The sequence below is a fragment of the Perna viridis genome, chromosome 3, assembly GCF_037379345.1.
Source record: "Perna viridis isolate PV_CMFRI_1.1 ecotype Kerala chromosome 3, ASM3737934v1, whole genome shotgun sequence".
In the NCBI taxonomy this organism is placed as follows: domain Eukaryota; kingdom Metazoa; phylum Mollusca; class Bivalvia; order Mytilida; family Mytilidae; genus Perna; species Perna viridis.
In genome coordinates, this window is record NC_142447.1 from 3,279,974 (window position 1) to 3,293,172 (window position 13,199).

Consider the following 13,199-nt stretch of genomic DNA (forward strand, 5'->3'; position numbering starts at 1 on the left):
TGTCTTCAGCTAAACACAACAGCAGGGAGAAAGAGCTAACACAACCACAAAGTCCTTGTCGCCACAACAGAGACGATCCAGATCATCTGCAACAAAAGCAGTAGTTTTGAAAGATCGACTTATACAAATTTAGCTAAATCTTCCAATCTAAAGGAACTTGATTATAATGTGATATCATTTGAAGTATGTGATGAAGTACAAAATAGTAACAAAATATTTGCAGTTGGTTTTCGTACAGTCACTTATAGAATGAACCCATAAACTACATGACAAAAGTGTAGTGTGGAAGTTATATACATGTGTTCATGGACTCTCAGATGCACCTAGGAACTGGCTTCTCAGTGGTCAGAAGTTCTTCTTCAACTTGGATACTAACAGTTAAAGGTTGATTTGATCCTGCCCGATAGAAAAAAACCTAAAATGCATTTTCCTCTTTTATGTAGATAATATTGTGTAGGAAGGAATCCCTGTCTTTCAAGACCATATAATTTTACACTTGAGAAGTGCATTCAATTGTGGGAGAGAATGGCAAAGTAATTTTAAGTATATTGGACATGAATTAATACATGAAGATGGTCATTTCTACAACAAAAGGAATATACTGAGGAGTTTAGTCAAAGCAAAAGATTTTAAAGGCATCAAGGGTTTCTGGAAACAGTAAGTCAAATACATTGGCTAGCAACTCAATGTAGACACATTTGTCCTTCGATGTACTTAATCTTACAATTGTATCCAATTCAAATATACGAAGCTCAACAAGGTCATACGAAAAGCTAAGAACAATACATATGAAATACAGGAGAACACTCGTTTTACAAAAAAAAACAAGGAGAATTTCAAAACCGTAGACTGATGTATTTGATCGTCGTTTGCCGATTACATGGTTATGTACATCAAACTTTTATTTTGACTTATTTATTTTTAGAACACCAATGGGTTATAAGGTTTTAAATTTCATTTGTTAAAATCACCAATGAGTAATAAGGTTTTTAATCACACTTGTTACGCATGTCAGGACTGAACTGATAATCATCAGGTAAGTATATTTTCTATTATTTGTGTCTGTTGTAGTTTTAGTGGGAAGAAAGTTTCAGATTCGAAGAGTCGGAACTTTTATGCCCGAGCCACAATCTTTCCTTTATTTTTGATCATATCGGTACCAGCCATCAGTATGGACTAAACTGTATTGATTGTTCTTTACTCCACCGGAAATAATTATCAAACTATTTAGGGAATGTGTGGGTCAATCAGAAGGCAACAAACCAACAAAACAATGCAGTATATTTACAATAATAGGGTATTTACAATTTCTTGGGGCTCTATGTGAATGCCTGAGTTTGTATTTAAAATGGAAAGATGTTTGGATTTTTCAATCACAGTTCGAATCGCAATTATGTCCGCCATTACGAACTATTTTAGTTCGTCGTCACATGTTATCTCTCCTTCATTGAGGTACGGTGTCATCGCTACTAGACAAATGGTTGGTATTGGTCGACGCCCCCAAGAAATATTGCTTCCTTTCAGAAAATCAGACTCATACCCCTTTTATGGAGTTGAAGTTACACTGTTTGGGTCCCCATGAAATACTTCTTTCTCCCCATTGGGTTCATGCGATAATGTATGGCTACCTGGGGGTCGCTTACTAGTTCTAACTGACGGTGTTTTCTCTCTATGGGCTCTTGCTCCCTAGGGCCTACCTCTAACCACATCTCCCCTACCTTCCCTCTATGGTTCTTCCCTACAGTTCCTCCAACCGTAGGCCTACCTGTAGCTCTCCCCGTCTCACCCCTTTCCTCGCTCTCCTTGACCTTCTCTCCCCACCACACCATAACCTTCCATTGACGGGGGTGGCCCTAGCGATGTGGATGCTCAGGGGGTATCGTTGTACGTCAACCTTTGCGACACTAATCTTTGTCTCTGGTGGGATTGCCTTGGTCCAGGAGTGGTATGTGACCTTTACCTATCCCTTGGAGCTCTAACAATTCCTCACAGGACCAGTAATTTATACTCACTGTCATAATGTATACTGACCAATTTATTCCAATTCTGATGTGGTTAAAAGGTTTGGATTTTTTTTTTGGGGGGGGGGGATGTATTGTATTTTTAAGGGAAATTAGATTATAACACTGGCCTTCTAAGTTGCCAGTTACAGGTTATATATTCCTCTTTTGCTGGTGTGTGGTGTTACAAACACAGAAGAAAAGGCTTGATGTGTTGGTTTTCAGTGTAATTACATATAAAACTGTAACGGGAGAGCATGATTTGACTACGAAAATTATACTCCGCGACCGAGGATCGAACCCTAGACCGCTCGGTGACAAGCCAGCGACGAAGCGATTCGGCTAAAGATACAGGCTGAGAGTAATCAGTTGTCTACAAACTGTTTAGAAAACAATGCTAGTGCAGAGCTAAGAGAACCAAAAAGACAACCCATAATCAGTGCAAATCAAGACAGAACATGATAGGGGAGAACCCCAATTGTTCTGACACTGAAATTAATGACTTTAATAGGATATACTTAGTATTAAGTGTACACAATGGTATACATGTGTAAAAGTAAACTGGGAAATTCAAGCCCTGCTGATGATTGCCTCTCTACTTCTGATATCAATTGCAACCCTAGCAAACACACAACAATAAAATAAAGAAATGTCAAACATTAAGTTGAAGCTTTACTTATTAAGAATGTGTTGAAAGAAGACTGATAATCAATAAAGCTATGAATGATGTCAGTAGGAGAGAGAAAGAGGAGAGAAAAATAAATGTCAGCTCGTTTGGAAAACTGGATTAATGATGACATTCTATCAATTATGCATCAACAAGACTGTTTACATGCCAAAGCATTTAAAACGAACTCGGATGTTGATTGGGCATTTAATATCAGAGAACGTAACATTGTTGAATCCAAAATCATGAAAGCAAAAAGGACCTTTGTGTGGATTAAGCTATGGAACAATCATCAATTAAAACCGATAGACAAGTGGAATTCTTTAAAACGATAAAAATCTGATTGTTCTTCTTTTTTTAAAGTAAAAAGTAAAAACGTTTCACAAAATTATCACATTGCAAATGTTTTAATGAGTTTTTTTGTAACCTTGGTGATTAATCTTGGGAAAATATTTGATCATTCTTTGCCTAATATAAAGTAATGTATAAAACCAAGCAATTATAAGAAACTGTTTTAAGTACCAGTCCATATAAAATTCGGACACTGCCTATGGTAAAGTGATTCATGGTGTAGAAAAACCCATGGATCAGATGATGCTTTCTTGGTCTACAAATGGTATATTTTATGTGACCCTAGTCCTTTTTGTATTTAGATCTGTACTTTTGAGAAAATAACACTTTAATCCCCCACTAAAATCGACCAAATCAAAACAAATCAAGAACGATAACCCTTGCAAAGTGCTCACTTCATGTACAATCTACATAAATGTGTATCTCGAAAGCGCAACCCTCAAATGAAAAACTTGGACTGGTTATGTGATCTATAACAGATTCTGAACAAGAAATAAAACTTAATTCGGTGTCGTTTTGACATGCTTTGAACTATCCAGAATCAGTTACTTCACGTGCACCAATTTATGCTTACGATGTTTTTGTCTACCAAAGCTCTTCTCAAAGAGTTTCAAGGGAACAAGGGATATAGCGGTAATCAAAAGAACGTACTCCAGGGACAAAGTCCAGATATGGAAAACAGACATACACAGCAAAGAACATATAGTAACTAAAATCATACATACAAAGATGCAAAAGCAAATGAGCAACTCGAACTCCACTAAAAACCGGGAGCATGGACCAGGTGTACCGATAGGTTAAGCTTTTCTATTAACACCAGCCGATTTGCTCATAAAAAGTACGGAGTAGAGGAAAGGTAAACTATGACATGTTGAACAGATCTGTTTTCATGGCGCAGATGGATACACCGTAACAACCTATGATTTTATGATGACGACCATAAAATTAGTGATGACTTCAATCTTGTAGCAACATAACTCTGCTCCAGAAGCCTATTTGTTAGAATTCTAGCGCGATACAAAAAGTCTACGTCGTTTCGGCAAGCCCTTGCATAATGTATGAGTTGTGATATGAACACTCTATATGCAGGTGCTGAAGGGATGTTGCCACAGATGAAAGGAAATTTGACACTTCTGAATGAAAAGTCATCACGTTTGTCGTAACGATTGGTCAATAGTTTCCCTTTACCATCGATTTCTAGGTGTAGGTCAAGATATGAGGCTAACTTTACAGTGTCATAAGAGTGAAGGAATAGGTCAGCTAGTAGAGGAGCACAATTTGTTCCCATTGGAATTCCAACTGTTTGTTGAAAAAGGAGTCCACCACACTGAATAAATATGTTGTCGATTAACAATTCTAGCATTTTGAATCTTCTTCTGTATATTTGGAAGATGATTTGGAATTATTTCTTACAAAGTATGAGGAATCTCTAACAAGAATTATATATTTGTGTAGTATTTGTGTAGGTGTACCATCTTTTTTGGAAAAAAAACAACGATGTATAATGTTTTTAAGTCAGGACTTTAACTGAGTATGGGGAATAGAAGTATGCAGTGTTGAAAAATCATAGGTTTTACTGCTGTTATATTATGATAATAGTCATGAACTGATTGTCTCCAAAAGTTCTTTCGATTTTTTAAGGATCCACATTGAATTAATACCACTACGGGAGTAACAAGAGTTGTGGTAGGACTGCAGACCCTCTTTGATAGCTGTGAGTATAGAAGTTAAAAGTTCTGAAAGAGATTTGGTGGTACATTTTGCACAACCAACTGTGTAACGTTGTTTGTATGGATCATTATGGAGTTTAGGAATCCAGTACATAGACGGTAAATCACAATCATCGTCCTTGGTAGAGAGACCAAAAGAGGATAGCACAGATTTATGGTTTTCCACAATCTCTTCTTTGGAGAGTGTGGTAGAAGTATAGGTCTTATCACTGCTATTATTTACTACGTCTACCTCTGATAATAAACGTTTGCAGACAAAAACATTATTGTTTTGAGCTTTGTCTGCTGGTACGACAACATATTTGTCATGTATAGTAGACTATATTTTTGCTACATCGGGGTACTTGGGTCTACTTAAAACTTTCATTCGTTTCAAAATTAAAGACCTCACGGCCTTTAACCACTCTTACAGAGAATCAATGTCTTCTAGTTCTCGTTTTATCCATTTTCTTGCGTAGTACTCCACGGCATCCATAAGAACTTAAAAGTTATAATTCCAAGTCTTTGGGGCCTTTAGAAAGGATGTTACGCAGAGATTCGTTCCGATGATGGACAAATCTCCCGTAACGACGTGACCGGAAGGACCATATTTGAATGGTGAGTTTTTGCAAGAACAGTCAGGTGATTTAGCCATGACCTACTCAATCTCGAGGTTCTGCAATAGCCTTTTATAATTGAAAATTTTGATGCAATGGGTGAAGTATAGGAATATGAAATAATTGGTATGAATTTGTCTTTGAAATATGGGAGAATTTTGTCGGTAACGTTTTTGTGATGGAGGATATTAGCCAAATTAATTACATCTATACCTTTGTTGACAAACAGTTGTTGATGAAATGATCGTTTTCTTCATCCTGACTTTTCACACAAACTGGTTTAAAGAGTCTGTGGAAACCGATATCCAAAATGATGGCAACAAATCTGTATAATGACGAGGTAGCATCAGAAACAAGAGTGTCAAGACTTATTTTGTAAAGGGAATGTAGTAGTGTGAGAGGTATAGAATAGAGTTTGTTTCAAATATGATGAAATCTAAGAGGTTTTTGTATGAAAGGGAGGAGACATCATGTAACTTAGGTAACGGATAGTGGCGATGGCCATGACTCCTTTCCCGTCTTGGATTTTTGTCAAATGAATTCATCACATTTATGCTATTGTTATATTGGATTGAAAGGTTTCCTATACTTTTGATGTTGTCATTGCATTCGTAAGGTATTGCAGTACCTAGTCTGCGTATCCAGTACTCCCGTCTTTCCTTACGATAGTTTTTTAATTAGAACGGGACTACAACTCTTCTTATTTTTCAATATGTCCAATTGAAAAAGTATAAACAATGTAAATGAATTATTTAAAATATTAATTAATTTTAAATCAAATCAAATATTTACCTTGAGAGAAATATTGTTTAATCTTTAGTTTTCATATGCTGTAAAAAAATATTGCAAAAACAGGGAAAAAATATGCAATCATAATATTACTACAAAAAATATCTTGGTATACTCAACTGAAAATATAATACATCTTAAAAGATCACATAATTCTTCAACCTTGTTCAAGTAAAAAAGGATCAACTTGGAATAACTCGTCTTGAAAATGATATTAAAGAAAGCTGCAGTCCAATGAAAATAAAAAAAGTCTTCGTCTTGATGGAAATTAAGAAACTCACAAAACCTACAATCATAGCTTTCCTATATGCCGCGAATTTCTCGGGTAAGAAGGGTCTAGTATATTAAATGTCGCCCATATATCGAACTCATGACCTCACACACTGGAAGGGGAACAATAGCACGAAACAATTGATGCGATTTTACACGATGTGAGATGCAAGGCAATAAAACATTAGAGTATGTTAAAATGCACTATTAAGGGTAATAAATATGGGACTAGAGATGTAATCTAAACCATTTTAGTCACTAAAATGTTTGAACAACTCCAGATTTTCAAACTTCAAATTGATATTGATGCACCTGGGGAGTTGCTTAAAATCGGTTGTTTAACGTCTAGAAAAAGTCAGTCGTTATTCTCTATGCCCAGAAAATTGATTATGTGAATATTTGTGTTAATTTATATTTTTAAAAATTAGATCATGCTCGGCAAAGCATTTTTTTTTCAATACAGATGATATTAGTTTGAAATATTTACACCGGTTTGTATACTCCAGTGCCATTAAATTCCAACAATTTTTTCCAATGCCTTACTTCAAAATCTTCTAAACATTTGCACAGAAAGATATTTTACTTTCAAATGTAGAAGAATTCAGTAGCAAAGGTACCGACAATGATCTAATAAATTCATTATCTACATAGCAAATTATAGGGTATTGTTTACAAACGATTATTTCCCATTTATCTTGTTGACTAAACAAACATTTTTGGCTTCATCCTCTTTTAAAGAACGGAACTAATTTTGAATTTATTTCGATTAATATACAAGGGTGAATATCCCTTTTGCTCGGTTATAGTTCCACATACAGAATCTTGCTTTCAGTCCTCAATAATAATTTCAGTTGTACAACTCTGACTTAGAAGAAGACATTTTATTGAATTGATTAATATCACTTCGGTTTGATATTTAAGATAAAAAAATACCAGTTTTATATATTGTAAATTTGGATATGCTGTACACGTGTTTCAAGAAGTAACCTATCATCAGCAGCATTATTAGCTTATGTTCAATTTAATTGATCGATGTTTTCATTTTGCAGGAGGTATACTTAATTTTTATTTTCTTTTGAAATAGGAAGAGAAGAGGAAAGTTTTACATACACCTGACTTTTCAACTTCCTCAAATATGCAAATGGTATGTTTACTTCACAAACTTGATTTATATGTTCTCAGTATAAAGGTTTTCGATAATTCACTGTGAATTCTCGCACGGAAACGTCACAAACGTCTTAACACGATTATCAATCCATCTTTCACAAAATAAAAAGTTCCTAAAAGAGTAATCAAGGGAACCAAGGTTATAACGGCAACCAAAAGAATGTAATCCAGGGACAAAGACCAGACATGGAAAACAGACATACACAACACAGAACATAGAGTAACTAAAATCATACATACAAGGCAACAAAAGCAAATGAGCAACTCGGACTCCACTAAAAACTGGGAGCATGGACCAGGTGCACCGGTAGGGTAAGCGCCCTCTGCTGTTCTAGAAACACCCGCCGAGTTGCTCATAAAAAGTCAAGTCCGGGGTAGACAAACGAGGAAAGGAAAACTATGACCCGTTGAATAAATCAGTTTTCATGGTGTTGATGGATACACCATAACGATCCACGAGTTCATGATGACGACCATAAAACTTCTGTAGTGATGACTTCAGTCTTGTAGCAACATAACTCTGTTCCAGAAGCCTATTTGTTAGAGTTCTAGCGCGATACAAAAATGTAAAACATTACTATGAAATTACATTTCGTAGACACATATTTAATGTCTTAAATAAGCTCTATTAAAAAAGATTAGATACTGAAAAACGGGATGTCGCTTTTCTCAAGATCAGTCCTGTTCGCGAGGTCACCTCCTTGCTTGAATATTTTCGCGAGGTTTGTCCTCTGGCCAAGTGGAGTTGTTCCCCTTTGAATGATTAAGTACGTAAAATGAACATCAATAGCAGGTACGGACTGATGACACCTACGTGGTTATGTTATAGCTGTAGTACTCATTAAAGCATTCCAACTTAAATATATCAAATTACAAGAGTGTTTTAATTAACTTAAGATCAAAGGATGTATGCCCGTGATTTAACTGTATGGAAAACTGGTCTTTAAATATCTAAACTGATTGTGAGTTTTAACCTTGTATCGATGTTTATTAAATTAATGGTTTTTAAATTAATTAAGTTGACACAATGAATGGATAGAAAAACTATTTTAACTTATTTACGCGAGGGGATATTTTCGCTATTTCTTCAAGATCCCGAAATAAGCGATAACAAACCCCTCGCTAAAATTTCGCATTTTACAGTATACTTTTATGGTCACAATTTTTTGCGTAGACGAAGTATACTTTTCACTTAAATACATATATCTTTCTGGGTTTATTTTCCATTCTGTGATGGTTTGAAAATAGTTGACATTTTTTTTTCATACTTACGAATTCTTTTTCAGTGTTTTTAAAATTTTACACAGTAGTAAAAACAATATGTTTCCAGAGAAATCGGAGGGAATAATATATCTAAAACGGTGTAAATCAACAGCGACAGTTGGTGTTCGAGAACTAAATGATAATATAAATGATACCAAGCACATATAATAACCAACTGACACTTCATGTTCAGGGATTTGAAAATAATCCAGAAGACATCGTACAAAAACAATTAGTCACCTATGCTTCGTACTTAATAGCATGGAAAGATGCAAAAACAACAATTATCCAAACCTTGTCCTTGGAAACTTAAATAAAAATGATATTATTAAAAGCAACGGAGTGGAACAAGAAGTCCCCAGCTAACATCATGATCGGCGACTTGATAAGAAACCAAAGAAAACATAACAATTACATGAACTTTAGGCTTGTATGTTTCAACTAAATATTGTATATTTTCATTCACAGGTGCCATGGAATTGATTTCTAACGTAGAAAGAACAAGATCTGAAATACTGCTTCATATTATTAGTACAGTTTTTGTGATGTTTGTGTCAAAATGTGATTGGTTAGTTTTGTAAAAGAGTCATCCTGATTGGACATGATTGAACAACCGATAAATTGAGTTTTATTTTTTAATTTTACCTCTGGAATAAAACTATACCTTAATCTTTTCTAACACGGTAACGACTAATTTTAGACTGCTTTCAAATAAAATTTCAATTGTTTTGTAGAATGGTTTTATAAATAAAATAAAATTCAGATATATCTGTTTTGGTTTTTTATTCATGTCGACAATTTTGACTGAATTTAATTGTCTCCTGTGACATATTTACTCTCTGAATTTAAAATATGTTATGTGATTTTAACATCCTCCATCACAAAAACGTTACCAACAAAATTCCCCCATATTTCAAAGACAAATCCATACCAATTATTTCATATTCCTATCCTTCATCCATAGCATCCAAAATTTTCAATTATAAAAGACTATTGCAGAACCTCGAGATTGAGGACTTCAAGGCTAAACCACCTGACTGTTCTTGCAAAACCTCTCAATTCAAATATGGTCCTTCTGGTCACGTCGTTACGGGAGATTTAACCATTATCGAAAACGAATCTCTGCGTAATATCCTTTCTAAAGGTCCCAAGTACCGTGAACCACGCTCCATAAATTGGAATTATAACTTCAAAGTTCTTATGGATGCCGTCGAGGACTATGCAAGAAAATGGATAAAACGAGAACAAGAAGACATTGATTCTCTGTCAGAGTGGTTGAAGGCCGTAAGGTCTTTAATTTTGAAACGAATGAAAGTTTTAAGTAGGTCAATGAGTGCCAAGGCTACATCAGTTTTCAAAGACCCCGATGTAGCAAAAACATTGTCTACTATACATGACAAATATGTTGTCGTACCAGCAGACAAAGCCCAAAACAACATTGTTTTTGTCTGCAAAACGTTTTATATCCAATGTTTATTATCAGAGGTAGATGTAGAAAATAATATTAGTGATAAGACCTACACTGCTACCACTCTTTCCAAAGAAGAGATTGTGGAAAACCATAAATCTGTGCTATCCTCTTTTGGTCTCTCTACCAAGGACGATGATTGTGATTTACCGTCTATGTACTGGATTCCTAAACTTCACAAGAATCCATACAAACAACGTTTCATAGCTGGATCTGCAAAATGTACCACCAAACCTCTTTCAAAACTTTTAACTTCTATACTCACAACTGTCAAAGAGGGTCTACAGTCCTACCACAACACTTGTTACTCCCGTAGTGGTATTAATTCAATGTGGATCCTGAAAAATTCAAAAGATCTTTTGGAGAATATCACTTCAAGACTATTATCTGAATATAATAGCATTAAAACCTATGATTTTTCAACACTGTATACTTCTATTCCCCATACTCAGTTAAAATCCCGACTTAAAAACATTATACATCGTTGTTTTTCCAAAAAAGATGGTACACCTAGATACAAATATATAGTTCTTGGTATTCCTCATACTTTGTAAGAAATAATTGCAAATCATCTTCCAAATATACAGAGGAAGATGTTTACAAAATGCTGGAATTTTTAATCGACAACATATTTGTCCAGTGTGGTGGACGTGTTTTTCAACAAACGGTCGGCATTCCAATGGGAACAAATTGTGCTCCTTTACTAGCTGACCTATTCCTTCACTCTTATGAGGCTGCCTTTATAGCTGATCTGATCAGAAAGAAAGAATATTGTTTGGCTAGATCCTTCAATCTCAGTTTCCGCTATATAGATGACGTGTTATCTTTAAACAATCCTAATTTCGGGAATTTGATACCGGTACATCGCATCTACCCAAAAGAACTTGAGATAAAAGATACTACAGACACTGTGAAGTCAGCCTCATATTTTGACCTACACATAGAAATCGATGGTAAAGGAAAACTATTGACCAAACTTTACGACAAACGTGATGACTTTTCATTCAGAATTGTCAACTTTCCTTTCATCTGTGGCAACATCCCTTCGGCTCCTGCGTATGGAGTGTTCATATCACAACTCATACGTTATGCCAGAGCTTGCCGGGACTACGCAGACTTTTTGTGTCGCGCTAGAACTCTGACAAATAGGCTTCTGGAACAGGGTTATGTTGCTACAAGATTGAAGTCATCACTACAGAAGTTTTATGGTCGTCATCATGAACTCGTGGATCGTTATGGTGTATCCATCAGCACCATGAAAACTGATTTATTCAACGGGTCATAGTTTTCCTTTCCTCGTTTGTCTACCCTGGACTTGACTTTTTATGAGCAACTCGGTGGGTGTTTCTAGAAAAGCAGAGGACGCTTACCATACCGGTGCACCTGGTCCATGCTCCCAGTTTTTAGTGGAGTCCGAGTTGCTCATTTACTTTTGTTACTTTGTATGTATGATTTTAGTTACTTTATGTTCTTTGTTGTGTATGTCTGTTTTCCATGTCTGGTCTTTGTCCCTGGATTACATTCTTTTGATTACCGCTATAACCTTGGTTCCCTTGAATACTCTTTTATAATAGTTAGTCAATCACATCTTCGCAATGTACTACATGACACGGGCGTTAATTGAAATTAAAACATTTGTTTAGTTAAACATGACATTATTTGACCATAGCATCTATCTGGCCCTTGCAACTCTTTACACATTACATTTTATCATCTCATCATACTGTCAAAAGAAGGAAATGATCGTAAACAGATCGATTACGGATGTCAAGAGAGGGAAATGATCGTAAACAGATCGATTACGAATGTCTAGAAAGGGAAATGATCGTAAACAGATCGATTACGGATGCCAAGCAGTGGCGGAATCAGGGGAAAACTTAGGGTAAAATTAAGCAAACCATAGCTTGGAAAACCTTTTTTACAATTTTACAAATTTATGGTCCATCTGCCTGTATGGCTTGAAAATTATAAGCCACTTTCTATTTTTTTTTCGTGAAAATGGTCATCTTTTTTCTTGGATAGAAATTCCTAACTCCCATACACAAAGAACAAATGGTTTAGGAGAAATATGCAAAAGAAACTGCAGTCTGGTCCCCTTTTCTATTTTCTTATCCTGTTATATTTTTTGTGACGGCGGCCTTGTTTTCAGACGAAAAAATCCCCACATTAATTTTAGGCAGAATACTCTTCGAAACATTCAAACAAAGATTAGTTTAAGTTGGTCCCGTAGTGTCAGAGAATAAAAGTTTGAAAAATTGTTGACGGCGAAGAAGGATGGCGACTATGAACACAAAGTAATTACATTTGGGGCCATTTGGGGCAGGTGAACTAAAAATGGGGAATTTCAGGCAATACCGATCTTATCATGAATCAGTTACCAGTTGGTATGACGGGAGGTTTTTACTTTACAATTGTCTGCGAATATGAGTTATTCATAGCTTTCAAGGGAGTATTGCACTTACATATTTATTACGTTTGTAAAAGCATTGAAAAAACGGCACGATTGCTGAAAAGGGGCAAGATATGATAGGTAAACGGTCGTCCTTTCTTTTATAATTCAGCGAATTGGATCAAGATACTGTAACTAATTCCTTTTTTCTTTGTTTTAAATTTCTTTTTTATTTAAAAAACAATCTAAAGGTTTCTTTCACTTTGAATTAACTTCCCTGACCCATTTCTGCGGGCCTATTTAATACCTATCCCGGTTTGACTGAACGTCTATCGTTGGCCTCGCAAGTGATGCAAGGAATCAATATTCTAAAAGCAAACATTAACTTAGTATTTTTTAAGTACTTACATCTAATATCATTAAGCATCCTAGGCAAACTGGGGTATTTTGTAAGTAACACGTAACTGTATCTTATATTTAGGCGCTTTTTCAAAAGATTCCTGGCTTCA

General features: G+C 35.4%; 1 protein-coding gene across 2 annotated transcripts in view; it reads right to left on the reverse strand.

Moving 5' to 3' along the window:
• LOC148620675 (uncharacterized) overlaps nt 1-13,199 on the reverse strand; it is a 67,279-nt gene extending 54,080 nt beyond the window's left edge. For both annotated transcript variants that reach the window (XM_088574366.1, XM_088574367.1), the window contains exon 1: nt 13,099-13,199. The gene's annotated coding sequence lies outside the window, so the exon portion shown is untranslated. The remainder of the gene's footprint in view (nt 1-13,098) is intronic.